Raw genomic sequence first — 16,900 nt, forward strand, 5'->3', positions numbered from 1 at the left:
GAAACATTGCAAATGTGACCAACAAGAGGGGAAAAGAATCACTAACACACTTACAGGAGAGAATTTTAGGAAATAAACCCTAAGGAAAACCACACTCTGAGCTCCATGTGGGGTCAAGATAGGGCTTGAGGTCAGGACCCTGAGATCATGACCGGAGCCAAAATCAAGAATCACTTTGGAAAACAGTGTGGAGGTGTCTCAAAAAATTAAATATAGAGCTACCCTATGACCCAGCAATTGCACTACTGGTCATTTACCCCAAAGACACAGATGGAGTGAAAAGAAGGGCCATATGCATCCCAATGTTCATAGCAGCAATGTCCACAACAGCCAAACTGTGGAAAGAGCTGAGATGCCCTTCAACAGGTGAATGGTTAAAGAAGATGTGGTCCTTATATACAATGGAATATTACTCGGCCATCAGAAAGGATAAATACCCAAATTTTACATAAACATGGATGGGATTGGAGATTATGCTAAGTGAAAAAGTCAAGCAGAGACAATCAATTATCATATGGTTTCACTTATTTGTGGAACATAAGGAATAGCATGGAGGACATTAGGAGAAGGAAGGGAAAAATGAAGGGGAGGAGCTCGGAGGGAGAGATGAACCATGAGAGACTATGGACTCTGAGAAACAAACAGGGTTTTAGAGGGGAGGGGGGTGGGGGCATGGGTTAGCCTGGTGATGGGTATTAAGGAGGGCACGTACTGCATGGAGCACTGGGTGTTATACGAAAACAATGGATCATGGATCACCACATCAAAAACAAATGATGTAATGTATGGTGATTAACATAACATAATAAAATAAAATAAAATAAAATAAAATAAAATAAAATAAAATAAAATAATAATGTATTGTATGGTGACTAACATAACAAAATAAAATTAAAAAAATAAAATTAAAAAAAAAGGAATCAGACGGTTAAGCAACTGAGCCACCCAGGTGCCCCTCTTAGGAATCTATTTAAGACTTAAGACTTCAAACAAAGACCAGGCAGCCTCCAGAAAGCCTGATTCTAGTGAGAGACTACAGAGTTGTCATTCTCCAGGGCAGGGAGCTCAACCCAACACTGCTCTTTGCTCACCCTTGGAACAGCTGCCTTACATGCAACTCTACAGCTTTTTTTCAGACTCAGGCCATCAGGCCTCTGCCAAATGATCTACCCAGTCCCTCTGGATTTCCAGAAAGAGGAGTAAATGAGTCATAACTTAAGAAAGAAAAGGCTGCTAATATTTCGGCTTCAGGTCACAACTGCGTGTAAAGAACACAGAGGAAAGAAACTCATCATTCTGCTCCTTTCTTGCATCTTTCCTGTGGACTAGCAATTTAAACAGAGATATCCAACTCTTCCAGAAGGTCTTGCTTTTGGAGGGTACCTAGACAACAGGAAAGTCATGAATGCCTCTGGGACCTCAAGCTGACAAGACCAGGTAGTAGGGGAGGTGCAGGTGAACTGCTGGGAATCATGCATACTTCAGCATCACCACAAACTCCCTATCCTAGGGGAGAAAAATTTTTAAAAAACAAAATGATTTTACTGCCTGGTGTTCCCTCCCTAGATGCAGCCTAGCCTTTTGCAGATCCTTCTCATGCCGATTTCTTAAAAAGGTTTTCTACTCTCCATCCAGTTTCCTTCCCTTCCATTCACTACTCAGTGTACTTTGCCAGAAGTGCTTTTATCAGTTTACCAAGACCTCCATATTGCTAAAGCCAATGACATTTGACCATTTGTTATCTTACTAGACCTTTTTATATCACTAGATATTATACTTCCTTCCCTTTGTTTCATAGTAATAATAATAATAATAATAATAGCTAATATTATTGAGTGTTAAATATTTGCCAGGCACTGTGCTAAAAAAGCATTAACACTGTTTTTTTCTGACATGCGAATTTGGCATATTCTCTGATGACTAGACTAGGGTACCCATTATATAGCAGGAGTTGAGTGGAGAGTCCTCTTGAGGTTCTGTATACCTACAGATCCTGGATACCCTGTTGAAGAGGACATCACTGATTACAAACCCTTCTGCTGGTGGTGCCAAGACTCTGATCTTGTTGCCCTCTCTGCCTGGGTATCTTTGGGAAGGGCTCACAGTCCCCAGATAAAGGCCTCAGAATATTAGAGACTAACTCATCAGGCAATCAAAGATGCAGGCATACTACCCCACACGTGTCACCAGAGATTGGTTAGTGATTTCCTGCCTTCCTTTCCCATTCTGCTTCTCTTCATGATAACCTTTGCTCTGAACCTTGTGTGGCCATACTGAGAACAGGTGAAGCTAAGGCCATAAGGCCACTTCTTTACACCCAACTTTGGTTCCATTCTAGGGAGCAAGTTCCATATAGCTAGTCCAGGAATAAGTCAATAAGGCCCAACCAAAACAGAAATGGAGCATGTTTATTGAATTCAATGAGCTACTAATAGATGGGAAGGTAATGACTAATGAAGTATAAATGCCAAATGACTACATTCTTGGGTCTGGCACAGATATCCAGCTAGAGCCCTAAACCTCTGAGGCCATACTGTAACCACATGCACCCCCACAAGCTCTGGGGTCTCTCTGTGTCATTAAAGGCAGTTTCTTTATAGTTTTCATTAGCATGAATAATAACTTGCTAATGTGTTCATTATACTGCGTTCCAATCTTTTTCATGTTTTCTCTCTCTTGGCTTCTAATGGTATTTACTGGAAATACCTTCAAGTCCAATGGAAGTAAAATTTTATCAGATTTATTTCTATTTAAGGACATCACTTATCCAAAGTGGTAATATATCCCCTCTCCATATTCATGTATTAATGTGACCACATTAATTTTCCCCCTCAGTTCTTCTTCTTCTTCTTTTTTTTTTTAGTAGCAGGAAAATAATGAATTCAGGGAAAATCACTCTGCATAAAATGCCAGAAGTCTTTGCTCTGGGCCCAGAGTTAGGAATTCTGCAAGATTTCCCTCTGAAGAGTCAACATTCCTGCTCACTACACATGGGGGTGCAATCAACTGAGGTCTCAAGATGGTCAACATGGATAGTAGTAAGAGCTTCCTTTGTTTGATTCTCTCTCGTGTGTTATGCCCTCGTGTATGAACTTTGAGGACTTTATCCCACTGGCCCTTCATAACAACTCTTCCAGGTCAATATTATCAGCCCTATTTTATAGATAAAGAAATTGAGCTCAGAGAAATTAAAGAAAATGTCTAAGAGCACACAGTTGATAAGAGGGAGACTCAGTGTTTACACTCATGTCTATCTTCCTCCAAAAGCTCTTGTTCTTTCCTGTGTGATGCTATCTCTGGCTTCATGCTTCATAGCTGGTGTCTGAGTTTAAAAGTTCGTGGTCTCAGCTTAGGTGGAGGGAAGAGTGAGCTATACAAATACAAAAAAAGTAACTGGGCAGAATGCTGCATATGCTATTTTGCATGGTAAAAGACAATCAGATGAGTAGTAGTTCAGAGACACAGGAGAGCTTTGAGAACTGCAGCAGCCAGAAGTAAAGGCAAGACAAAACCTGTTGAACATGGCTATTGACTTTGTGACCAGAGTATGCGTGTTAACTGAATTAATTAAAACATGAATAATAGTGTTTATAATCACTGAATGTTTACCATACCCTTGAGCTTTGTCAGAAAGACTGCAGGCTTACTCTCAAACTGGAGTGAAAAATATGTCAACAGTGGTAGAAATAATAGCCCTGGGATGATTTTTTTTTGTACTAGTTCTTAAACTTGGCTGCATTTTGGAATTACCTATTGTGTTTCAAACAGTGTTCCCAGTCCACCATGTATACCAATTATTTGAGAATCTCTAGGGATGGGGCCCAAGCATCTGTAATTTTTAAAGCACCCTAGCCGATTGCAGCCATGAAGCCAGATTTGAAATGCAGTTATAGAGCAGTCTGTCTTCCAGTGCAATGTGATATGAAGTGCCCCATGGCAAGGGCCATAACCTGAAAGTTCATGTTACACCACTTTGCTTTTATGAAAGACTCAACATTGGTACCTGTTCTTGCTAACTGAAAGAAATTCAAAGATGCTCTTCGCTTTTACGAAAAAAGGCTAAAAGCGAAAATCGTGTTCAGCATTTGTTTTGTAGAAAGCTGTTATAGAGGCAGCTCATAGCCCGAGCAGTGAGAGGGGTACCACCCAGCTCCTTCCTCTGGAATCACACTCAACATCTCAGCTTCAAGATGCCAAGGCTCCGAACTGTGTCTGTGAGCATGTGTGTTTTATCTCAATTTATTTTGTGATTCTGTCAGCAAGATGTGTCCTAAGATACCAGAAAAACCTAAGAAAGGTTATTTTTTGGGTTTGGGAACACTCAAAAAATGTCCATAAAAATTAATGGCAATTGCTTCTTTGCTTTTTGCCATTATAACTTATGAAAGATTTCACAGGAATGCTCTACTTTCAGATAGCAGGGGAAACCTGTATAAGGTAAAGATTTATTTATTCAGGAACTTTAGAGACCTGGAAACAAAAGAATTTGGACAAAGTGGACTTTCCCCAAAATATAATCTGTGGCACATTTCCATGACATAAGAGTCACAATTAATGACTAATTAGACATATTAGTAAGAATTAAATATGAGAAACACAGCGCAGATTGCCAAATACATTTGTAAAATGCTGGGTTAGGCACACAGGTGTTTTTTGTTATTGCTTTAATTTCAGGCCTTTTCAGAGCCTTTAAAATTCTAGCGTGCCCTATAACCATCAAAAAGAGGATCTAGTATGTAGTACTTTCTAAATGTATTTCTATATATATTTACATTTGGTATAACTAGTGTTTCATGGAGCACATTCTGGGAATGTCAACAAAAGGCTGGTAAAACCAATCATGGCTTATAGCGGTCTAGGCAGTCTATGGGTTGCTTTAAATATAATACATTGTTTGATTCGATCCACACAATCATACTATGATTAGGTATTAGCACATGCATTTTATGGATGAGGAAATTGATGCTCTAGTGGTTAAATAATTTGCTTAAGTTCACATGATAATTAACAAACCTAGAATTCAAATCAGGTCTTATGATTGTTGGTACAGTAACGTTTCTTTGTGTGAACAGCTTCTACAAATAAACTCAGTGAAGTCCCTTGCCACTCCAGGTCCAGCTAACTAGTGATTACCATACCCTAGCAATACTGACCACCCAACCAAGGCCAAGGACTCTGTACTCTTTTAAGCAGTTCAATGTTGAGGTTAATTTTTTTTTTAAATTAAAAACCTCTCTGGATTATGTTTAACTGACTAAATACACTTTGTATGTATTGTGGAATAACTGCCCACAATTGTCTTCAGCCTCCCTTTTACTTCCCTGAGAAATCCATTATCTACATCCATGCCTCACATCCCCTCTTTTGCCTCCCAGAGCTCTTCAGTTTTATGTAGTGTCTTCAAACAAGCAAGCATTGCTGACACGGACTCATTTTTTTTCTCTCTAATGATTGAATGATTATGTAGGGTACTGGGGGAATATGCATGAAAGCTTAATTATATTTCCTGCCTTGCTGAGTGAATGTGGGATAGAGAGATGGCTCTGCCTTTGGTGTAAAACAGCACAGAGATCAGATCGCTTCCCCTGCATTTGCACATGGCTGATAATCAGTTCTCCCCACAAACAGGCAGACAGATGAAGCCAGTTATCTGAAAAGGTGTCAGCATCCTGTTAGCATCTGCATCTGTCTTGACTTTATACTCTCATACCAAACTCAGCAGCAGGCTGAGCAACCCAGGTCTTCTCCTGATTGGGACCAAAAAAAAAAAAAAAAAAAAAAAATGATGCTGCCTGGAAGTAGTCAATATGAAAACTCTTTTTTGTTTGTTTGTTTCTTTGTTTAAATCACAAGAGAATCAGCTAGTACCATGAAATGCTTTATCAGATTACCAGAACTTATGTTTTTAAGTGCCCACACATTAAGCACATTCAACATTTTCCAGTTGAAATCTCTCAATATATATAAAATGCTGTCTTGGTGCAACACTCATATATTGTCCACCAACTATGTTCAGGCACTGCAATGATTACCAGGGACAGAAATAAGAACAGGATGTTGGATATTATGGGGAGGCTCAAGAGAATTTCCTTCAGGTAAAGCACAGATTTTAATCACTGGCCTCACCGTCACCTCGATTCTAACTGTTCAGAGTAACTTTTTATGGCCTCTCAGCTGTGGTCTATCGTAGGTGAAGCTGTGGGATGTGACCCTGAGACAAAGAGGTATTTTTGTAACTGTACTGCCATTCATGACACAAACATTCCCCAGGTGCCAACCATATGCATTCAGCACACTTTGGTCAGTGGCCATACTATGTTAAATAAAACAAAATGCCTTCCCTTCTGGAAGAAGAGAGACAAGCTAATCAAATCATGGATAGAGGCATATACAAAGGGCAGTGGGAACATCAGAACTATACCTACATTCAAAGAGTCATGTTTATGCAATTTCCAGGTATTCTTCAGGGGCAGAATGGTACATTGTAACTGAAATCAAATTAAGAGGGGTCCAGAGAACCCTCTGATGTGCTCCTATTTAAATTAGTGCAGCTTCTTCTATCAGAAAGAACTGACATCATTTCTATTCACTTGTATGCTCACCAGCCTCCTTAATGCAACTTCAGGGATTAAATGTTTCCCAATAGACAATGCAGGTGTCACTTCTGAGAAACGTGCACACTCTGTTAACACTAAAGGTGGCAAGCCAATTCTGGAACTATAATTGGAGCTTTTCTTCTCCATTCCAGTTGCATGATTTTTCTTTCTCTTCAGTGACTTCCCTAACTTTATAAATGAATACAAAGGCTCAGCCTCATGCTGCAGCAACAATACTTGCTTAATCCCTTTAGCCATCTGTAGAGCAAGAGTAATATACTCTATCAACTCATCGGTAGAGTGTCAGTTTGTATGTGTGTGTGTGTCTGTGTGCATGAGGGCATAATGCAGATAATACATCCAATGAAACCCACCTGAAAGCACATTTGTGTTGACTTAAAGGTTTAAGTAATACAGGCAAAGCCCTGGGTTTTGAGTCTAAAATAATCCTCAAAGTCGGTATTCTCATTGCCCATTGACACATGAATGTGGTCACTGGTCGTTAGTTTTTGATTCTAGGTGTACAATGACATATGCTTAAGAAAGCGTATTGTATGTAATTCTGGAATTTGCTTTAGCCAAATTCAGATTCAATGTGGTGTTAACTCATTTGTTTTTCATTAAGTTCTTTATTAACAGCCAAATCCCTTGATTATTACACTCCTCTGAACTTTCTTGTTAATCTTACTTACAAGTCACATAATGCCTGAATACATTTCTTTGAATTGCTGTTGAGATAAAAGAGCTGACAGTGACAGTAATTAACTTCTAAATAAATATTAAAATGAGAGGGCATTGTAAATACCCCCAGTGCAACAGATACATGCCTAAGTCCCTAGGACATTAGGCAGTCAGTCTGTCACCATTTGAGCTGGGGGCAGCTCTGCCACTGATTTTGGAAGATCTTCCTTTATACTATTTAGCCTACTTAGCCTCTTTTTTTAGTTCTCAGTTTTAGCTAAAATACATATTTTACAGTTTGCTTTGCGTACATTTGGCCTCTTAGTCATAGGTTCTTCCATCCACTTCTGCAACAGCTTATTTGCATATACACATTTTCCTCAGGTAGGGACCAAGTTCCATGGTTTCCTTTCCTCACCTCTGCACTGCAATGGATCCTTGCACACAGCTGGCTGGAAACCCAACTGTTGTACCACATGTCCATGTTGAATAGAGGTACATGTGTTCATAAGATATTCATCTCCAATCTGTCAATCAAAAACTGTGGAAGTGCCATGTGACTGGCTGTCTGTGCCACAGGAAACCAGACCTCACACCCTGGCTTGTGTGATGCCTGGCATCTGACGGATGGGGCTGAAATACTAGCTGTGACCCTGATTACAGGGGTAACTTTGGACGGGTTACTTAACATCTAAGTCTTAACTTCCTCACATGTGAAATGTGGGGGGGGGGGTGGAATACTCCTCTGATAAAGGCATTGCAGTTCTTAAATGACGTAATACAAGTGAAGTGCTCTAGCCAGGGCTTGGCAAGAGCTCACACTTCACAGCTACTGCAGTCCTTATCAGAAATTCACATGGCAGATTTTGGGGCTGTGATGCTTTAGAAAGCGTCCCTCAAGAGGTAAATACGGAGTGGCTTCAAAACTTTAGATTTACCTGGGTATCCCATTTGGTTTCAGTTTGGTAACAAGAGTGAAAGCAACGGGGTTGAAGCTGCATTCTCAAAGGAGTCTTGTCTTTTAGCACTAGTGTCTTGTCTGTGGGCACAACGTGCCGTTTCTCTCTGACCCTCCTCTATAGCCAGCACCCATCTGCAGAAGGACAGGTGTGACAGGTGGGTAGCCAGCAGCACCCTGTTTGTCATTAGGTTTGTTACCCACATGGGAGTGGGTGGCTCCAGAAGGTAAACGTCAAAAATCCTGTTTGAAAAGTAGGTTACCTCAAAAACTAAAAATCAAAAGAACCACTTTCTGAATAGGTGACATACAAGAATGAGCATAGGTGAGGGCAAAAGTACAGAGATTAAAGGGAGCTGAAATATGAAAGTTGAGAGTGCAGAGTAACAGGGCCGATGGGGTTGAATCATGCTCAGGGTGGTTCATGGAAATGACCATGTGTGATGACTTTTTGCTTTTCACATGTTCCTGAGTATGGGTTACGGTGGGTAGATCAAGAGTACCCAAAGGGGTAGACCATATTCTGTTACTCTGCACCTTTGAACTTATCTGACCCCATAGGTCGGGCAGTTTAAGAGTAATCCACTGGCAGAGCTTAGCCAGTTTAAATAGTGTGCATACATGTGTATGTGGTTTATTTGAAGACTGTGATGCTGAAAATGAAGCAGACAGAATTGGCTAGAGGTCACAGGACCTCCTCTGTCTTGTTGAATAATAGCTTAATTAAGCCAAACTAGGAAATGCTGGGACAGATGAACACATAGATTGATGAATGCACAGACCATGTAGCATGCAGGGGGAAGGGGCATACTGCCATGGAGCGAGGTCTGTGCTGGCTGTGAGGTTAAGCCAGCTTCAGTCCTGGCACTGCCACTCATCACTGTATGATACTGAGGAGTGGTTCTCAAAGGTAGTCCTTTGAGATGCATCAGCATCACCGTGGAATTTGTTAGAAATACAAATTTTCAGGCCTTACCTTTTGACCTGCTGATTAAGACATTTTGGAGGTGGGGCCCAGCAATGTTTTAACAAACTTTCCAGATGACTCTGACACACAGTTAAGTTTGAGAACCATTTTAAAGTATTTATGTGAATTTGCACTAATATTGTATTCTCTATTCACACTGCATGCACAGATCATTTTGTATTTTATCAATGTGAAATCAAGGAGCTCCTTAGAATCAGAATTTTCCAGCCACAGATAAAAATAGCTCTTGTCATCTATTTCCTGGACTTGATGTCCCTCCACTATATCTGGATCCCCAGAAAGGGCAAAGTGACTAGTAACTGGGGCTCAGAATCTGAAAGGGCTCTGTGGAAATCATATCCTCAGGTTTTGGAGAACATCTTGTTCCTTCCTTTTGAGGGCATGATGACATCTTTGGAGTCTTTGTGATTAGCAAGAGCCAAGGACTGCCAGTTTTCAGGTAAAAAGTCTTCCTTCTTTTCTCCTGCCTTTCAGAGACCTAGCAAGGAGCTATTTTCAAAGCTAATCACATAGATAAAGTCAATGACAGTCCTAAGATTGATAATTCCCTCATTCAGATCACACATCTGTATTCTAGTAATTGGGCCTTAGATTAATCTAGATCATAGTCTAAAGACACAAGAACTACAAACAAGATTTTAAGTTAACATTGACAGAGTTTGAACTCTCTTTTTACCTCAAAAGAGAAAATATTCTTGTAGACATGCAATTAACAAGGCTTAGAAGATGGTACTGGGAATGATGGAAACCAGAAGAGCTGTCACAGCTGCTCTGGCCATGTCCACTTCAGCACAGTGTCAGGTCCTGGGAGGGACCGACTTCTTCTAGAAGGACGTCAGACTGACATTTTTCAATCACATAGCCCTCTCCTGTCCTTGCCTGGGATTTATTTCTCCAACCATCTTCCAATCTTGTTTCTCTATATTCAGATTGTTTCCCTGTCCTAAACTGCAATGTTTATGCGCCACCATTTATAATTTTTCACTTTTTGTCCAACATTTTTCTCTTCCTTGTGTCATAACCCCCCCTATTTTTCTTCACTGCTATTTCCTTTAATCTTGTTTACAATTTATTCTGTAAATGTGCTCCTTGTTCTAACCTTATATGAGATGTCATTTTTGTGATGATACTGAGGGCAACCACTCAGGAAATATTATTTCTGCTTTTCTTTGACCACCTCCCACAATTTATTTTACATAACGTTGATTAATGTGTAATCAGCACTTTAAAAAGCAGCATTCCATCAACAGCATGGGGAAAAATGCAATTTGACATCATTTTGCACTGACACACATTCTTAAAGAATTAAATGTGCTGAAAGCCAAATAATGGAGGTGCCTTTCCAATGAAGTAGAAGTTTTATTTTCAGGTCCTTTATAATTTTTCTCATTTTTCATGGTCTGCTCACTTCATCCTTCAATATCTACAAATAACCTTGTACAATATATGAGGTAAAATAGTCTACTGTATTCTATATGAAGAATTAAAATTCACCCATTCGGCAAGCTCTTGCGTAGTGCCTTCTGGGAGATCATAAGCCACAGAGCAAAGAGCATTAGACAAGAAATAGGGGGCAGTTTCTTTCCTGCCCATCCCCTTTACTTTCTGGGTGAACATGGATGATTATCTCATTTGCCTAGATTTCAGTTTAGTTCCTAAAATGTCATGTCAGTCTTATTTCTGAGGACTCTGGAAATCAGATAATATCATGTACATGAGATGGTTATATACTGTTAAGTTTTTACAACAAATTCCCTACAGGACATTACCACTCAGAGATAACAGAACCATTGCCATTTACTCTGAGCTCCCAACTAGCCACCCCCAAACTTTCCTCTCTGTGCTTATTTCAGTAATTGTCACCACCAACAGAAACCCAGATGTAATCCTGGAGTCTTTACTTTCCCTCAATAATCCTATCCAGTTAATCAAGAATTCCTATCGATTCTACTACTTAACTTTAATCAATCCCTCCTTTTTCATTCTAGCTATAATTATCCTTACAGCCCAATTCCACTGACTAGATTACTAATTCTTAGTCCTTGTCTCTACCTATAGTCCTGCATCTCTTCAGTTCATTTTTTTTCACAAAGAGGAGAGAATGATCCTTTTGTGATGCAAATATGATTCTTTTATTCCTTTGTTGAATCATTCAATAGTGTCTTTCTTTAACTTATAGTCTAAACCCACTAAAATGTCTCATAAGTTTTTTTTTTTTTTTGAGAGAGCACACATATGTGCATGAGTAGTGGGCGTGGAAAGCAATGAGGGGCAGAGGGAGAGAGAGAGAGAGAATCTTAAGTGGGCTCCATGCCTAGTGCAGAGCCTGACACAGTGCTCAATACCACAACCCCAAAATCATGACCTGAGCCAAAATCAAGAGTCAGACATTTGACTGAGTCACCCAGGCACCCCAAGGGTGTTCTTGACTTGACTTCAATTACATGGTATTACAAAGTTGTTTTTACATTTGGGGACTATAGAATGGTGCCAAGATCGTTATTAAAGATGGCTGTCTTACCCAATATTCCATGTTTCCCCACACCTCTAAAATTTTATCTCCTTTCTTCCTGGACTACTCTTTCCCAAGTCAACCTCTACTCTATTCTCCTATTTGCCTTTCCAAATCCTACCCATTTTGGTATAAATACCACTTTTTATATGAGTCCTGAAATGCATATCTATATCGAAAATGTCTCTTTTCCATTGCTAATCAGTTATGATTTAGAAGCTCTGAAATGGAAGAAGTTGTGACCTGATTCTGGTATACAACCATTCAACAATATTTTTGAGTAAATAGAGTCTCAAAGTAGGTAGTAACCCCTTGTCTGGATTCCACTGTTATGTATCCTCACAGTATGTTGTGTTTCCTATTATAGTTATTAACACTGATTAGACTAATTATACTTACTTGTTTAAACAAATTTCTCCTGGACTATAAGCTCCAGGTAGTAGAGATAATGTCTATCTTGCTCATCATTGTTTCTCCAGTGCCTAATGTAGTTCCCAATAAACATGTGTTGAATAGATGGATTTGTTATAATTATTGAAATGAAAATGAGACATTTTAAGCTTCAAGAAGCTTAAGATAATTAAATGTTGGCAAGTCACAATGACACAAGGCAATATATGGTAGGTGGCAAACAATAATAAAGGTAATAATCATAAGGCAATAACATTTGTATAGCATCTATTTGATTCTAGGTGCTATACTAAGCCCTTTGTATATGAGCTCATTTTGTTCTCACAACAATGTTGTAACATTATAATTTGGAAATATTATTTTCATCCTTTTGTTACACTGAGAAGGGTTCTATGACTTACCCATGGCTACTCATTTGGTATGTAAGTGCTCATATTCCAGTTCCAGGTAGTCTGTCTCTAGAGTTCATGTTCTTAACCTAACGTGCTGCCCTGACTCCTGTTACCTACTGCCTCCAGAGTAAGTTTTAAGGCTGCCTGTTTCCTAGTCTCTGGCATTCTTGGCACTGCCTGGCCTTCCTGTACCCTGGGGGAGTGGTGGTGGCACAGAAGCCTGTGTTTCACCATTGCCCTCCAGCCCAACAGGGACCTGGGTATCAGGAGGGTTCAGATGCAAGACTAGCAGAATATCTAGGTGAGCCAGCAGAGGTTCTTGCCTTGGGCTGGCAATGTAAGATACATTCATTGAACAAATGTGGGGCTTCCCACCTCCCAGTCCAGGTACTGAGGACATTTCTAAGTGTATTTTTTTAAGAGAGGGAGAGAAGAGGGGAAGGGTAGAGGAAATCTTAAGCAGGTTCCACAGTCAGCATGGAGCCTGATGCAGGGCTCGATCTCATAACTCTGAGATCATGACCTGAGCCAAAATCAAGAGCCAGATGCTTAACTAACTTAGCCACTCAGGAGCCCCTCTCAGCAGAATTTTAAAGCCCTTGGTCTACCTATCTCTGAGGAGTTGGTGCAGTGGACTCATGAGACAGAGAGTCCCTGGACAGAGCCCTGCATTTTCATTTTGCACTGGGCCCCACAAATTATTAACAGGCCCTGCTCTAAGAGTAACTGATGAATTCTAATTGCCTAGATACGATCCTTGCATACAATAATTACTCAATTAATATTGTTGAATGGTTGTACGACAGAGTTGGGCCACAACCTCTCCCCATTTCAGGGCTTCTGAGTCACAACTGTGGCTAGCAATGGAAAAGAACCAGCTTTGATGCAGACATGTGGTTTTAGGTTTAAACTGAAGGGGACTGACTTTGACTAAGTGATAAGGTAGTTACCAAATCTCCCCAAAATATTATTAGGATATATATTTGCTAGTAGGAAGAAAATACTTTCACAGCACAGTTGGGAATAATCTTTGGAGAAAAATAAGACTGTTTAATGTCTGTACCTCCACTATCAAGTTCATTAGTTAGTTAAAAAAGATGATACTCATAGCGGTGTGCTATGCCTGGGAAGACTGCAAAACTAGAGCTAAAATAACTTGGAATCCAAATCTGAGAGAAAGTTAAGGGAATGAGGACATAGGCAAACTGAAATATGAATTAGAACAATAGCGAGAGAAGAAAGCTATGGTAGGAGACATCAGAGCAAAGGTGGTAGCAAAGTGAAGGCCAGGGCCATTTGGGACACTGCACATGTTCTGATATTTCCAAAATAAGAACATTAAACGTCCAGCTTGGAGCCAGAGGAAGACATTAATTTTTACCTAAAATTAGGGAAAGTACTGAGGCTCCATTTTCTCCAATAAGCTTTTTAAATGCTCAAAGGCTATGTGGATTGTAACATAACAGTTATAGCAGAGAGTCAAATAATTCTGGCATCCTGGGCAAAGTTGTTTTTACATTTCGGGACTATAGGATGGTGCCAAGATCATCATCAAAGATGGCTGCCTTTCCTTACCATGGAGGGAAAGCTCTCAGTGTTTCACCATTGAGTATGTTGTTAGCTGTGGGTTTTTCACGCATGGCCTTTATTATATTGAGGTATGTTCCCTCTAACCCTACTTTGTTGAGAGTTTATCATGAATGGATGTTGAATCTTGTCATATGTTTTTTCTGCATTTATTGAGATATGATTTTTATCCTTTGTTTTGTTGATGTGGTGTATGATGTTGATTGATTTGTGAATGTTGAACCATACTTGCATCCCCAGAATAAATCCCAAGTGATCGTGGTGAATGATCTTTTTGACATATTGTTGTATACAGGTTGCTAATATTTTGTAGAGAATTTTTGTATCTATGTTCACCAGGGATAGATACTGCCCAATAGTTTGCTTGTTTGTTTGTTTTGTGGTGTCTGTATTTGGTTTAGTATCAAGAATGTCCACTCTCACCACTTTTGTTCAGCATAGTACTGGAATTCCTAGCCACGGCAATCAGACAAGAAAAATAAATAAGAGGCATCCATATTGGCAAAGAAGTTGCCATTATTTGCAGATGACAGGATACTATACATAGAAAACACTGAAGCCTCCACCAAAAAAACTACTAGAACTGATAAATGAACTCAGAAAGGTCACAGGATACAAAAATCAAAATACAGAAATCCATTGCATTTCTATACACTAATAATGAAGTAGCAGAAAGAGAAATTAAGAAAACATTTACATTGCCCCAAACGTACCGAATTGCACCAAGTGAAGTCGCAGAAAGGGGAATTAAGAAAACATTTACAATTGCACCAAAAAACACTAAAATACTTAGGAATTAACTTAACCAAGAAGGGAAAGACCTGTATTCCAAAAACAATAAAACACTGATGAAAGAAATTGAAGGTGGCACAAATATAAAGATATCCCATGCTCATGAATTGTAAGAATTAACATTCTTAAAATGTCCATATTACCCAAAGCAATCTACAGATTCGGTGCAATCCCTTTCAAAATACCAACAGCATTTTTCACAAAACTAGAACAAATAATACTAAAATTTCATAGAACCACAGAAAACCCCAAATAGCCAAAGAAGTTCTGAGAATGAATAACAAAGCTGGAGGTTTCACAATACTAGATTTCAAGATATATGAGAGATCTATAATAAAACAGTATAGTACTGGGACAAAAAATAGACACATAGAACAATGGAACAGAACAGAGCCCAGAAATAAAACCATAATTATACAGTCAATCTATCACAAAGGAGGCAAGAATATTCAGATGAGATTGGGTGCATTCAGGGTGGTATGGCTGTAGACGGGAGGAAGGAATATTCAATGGGGAAAGACAGTTTCTTCAATAAATGGTGCTGGGAAAGCTGGACAGCTACATGTAGAAGAATGAAACTGGACCGCTGTCTAACACCATATACAAAAATAAACTCAAAATTGGGGCGCCTGGGTGGCTCAGTCATTAAGCGTCTGCCTTCGGTTCAGGTCATGATCCCAGGATCCTGGGATCGAGCCCCACATCGGGCTCCCTGCTCAGCGGGGAGCCTGCTTCTCCCTCTCCCACTCCCCCTGCTTGTGTTCCCTCTCTTGCTCTGTCTGTCTCTGTCAAATAAATAAAATCTTAAAAAAAATAAAAAAAATAAACTCAAAATGGATTAAAGAGCTAATTTAAAAATAAATTAAAAATAGAAAAAAATATGGCTGCCTTTCATCCTTGGTAGGGATGGGAGAAGAATGTTAAAAAAAAAAAAAAAGCAACCTGGGTTGATGGCCCTAGGTCCTTGCATCTCAAGCTGCATAGCTTGTTGTATTTTGCTTTGTTGTATTTTGTTTACTGCAAAGGCTAATATTAACTTTTAGTTGTCTTCACAGAAGTTTTTAGGAATCTTGATATCAGCTGCACTGGCAGACCAATCTTAAGGAGAATTAAGATGAGCATTTGCTGGTTGATAGCTTAATCTCTACAGGCCTACTGAAGGCCCTGTTACCGCTATTGTATTTCCATTAGCAGTGCTCAGATTTACTCTGAGTTTCATAGCATCCTACTGTTAGATTGCCCCATTCCTCCTGGCTTCTGAAGTGACACACACAAGTCTATATTCAGACTAAGAAGAGGCAACGGATAATCTATATCTCAAATCAAAGTAATTTTTATATAGTAAGATAACCATGTCAACTAAAGAGGCCATAGAAATATCTGATACAGTAGAAAGAAATATATGGCAGCTGATACTTAAGAGAGACCAGGATCTTTAGACATAACCTACAGATAAAAAACTCACAGTAGGACTGAGAATGAGAGCCTGCTTCTATTCTCCTGGATACAACTGGGTTGATATATAAATGAGTCAGAAACACCATGAATTCATGAACCCCAGACTCAGTGTCAGATACCAATGGGGTCTGAGTGCCATGAAGTCTGGACCTAAAACAATTCTTCCCTATCAAATTTATTTATGTGCACTCTTTGAATTCCTCAAAATACTCTATTTATACCCAACCTAGCCTCACTATTTAAAAAATCCCAACAGATTGTATTATAGTTTTTATTTTTAGTTAATATTTTCATTATGGTTTATATTTATATTATAGAAAACAATCATTTTTCTTTCTCTGAAGGTAAAACTTTTATTTAACCACTTATGCAGTAGAGTATTTGCCATCTGAAATATGTCAAGAAAGTAAAATATGTCAACAAAGGAAAAAATACACAATTTAAAAGATCAATATAATGAACTAATCAAGATAAAAACTTTGTGTCAAAAAACTTTTAAAAATTAAAAGGTAGTTATAATTCTCA

General features: G+C 39.2%; 1 long non-coding RNA gene across 1 annotated transcript in view; it reads left to right on the forward strand.

The window, feature by feature from the left end:
• Nucleotides 1-599: 599 nt before the first annotated feature.
• Nucleotides 600-16,900, forward strand: part of LOC141373484 (uncharacterized) — a 909,297-nt gene continuing 892,996 nt past the window's right edge. The window contains exon 1 of the long non-coding RNA XR_012379545.1: nucleotides 600-692. This is a non-coding gene — a long non-coding RNA (uncharacterized lncRNA). The remainder of the gene's footprint in view (nucleotides 693-16,900) is intronic.

This window comes from Callorhinus ursinus, unplaced genomic scaffold (genome assembly GCF_003265705.2).
Source record: "Callorhinus ursinus isolate GAN/ISIS: 27379988/994484 unplaced genomic scaffold, GSC_fseal_2.0 scaffold10, whole genome shotgun sequence".
Lineage (NCBI taxonomy): Eukaryota > Metazoa > Chordata > Mammalia > Carnivora > Otariidae > Callorhinus > Callorhinus ursinus.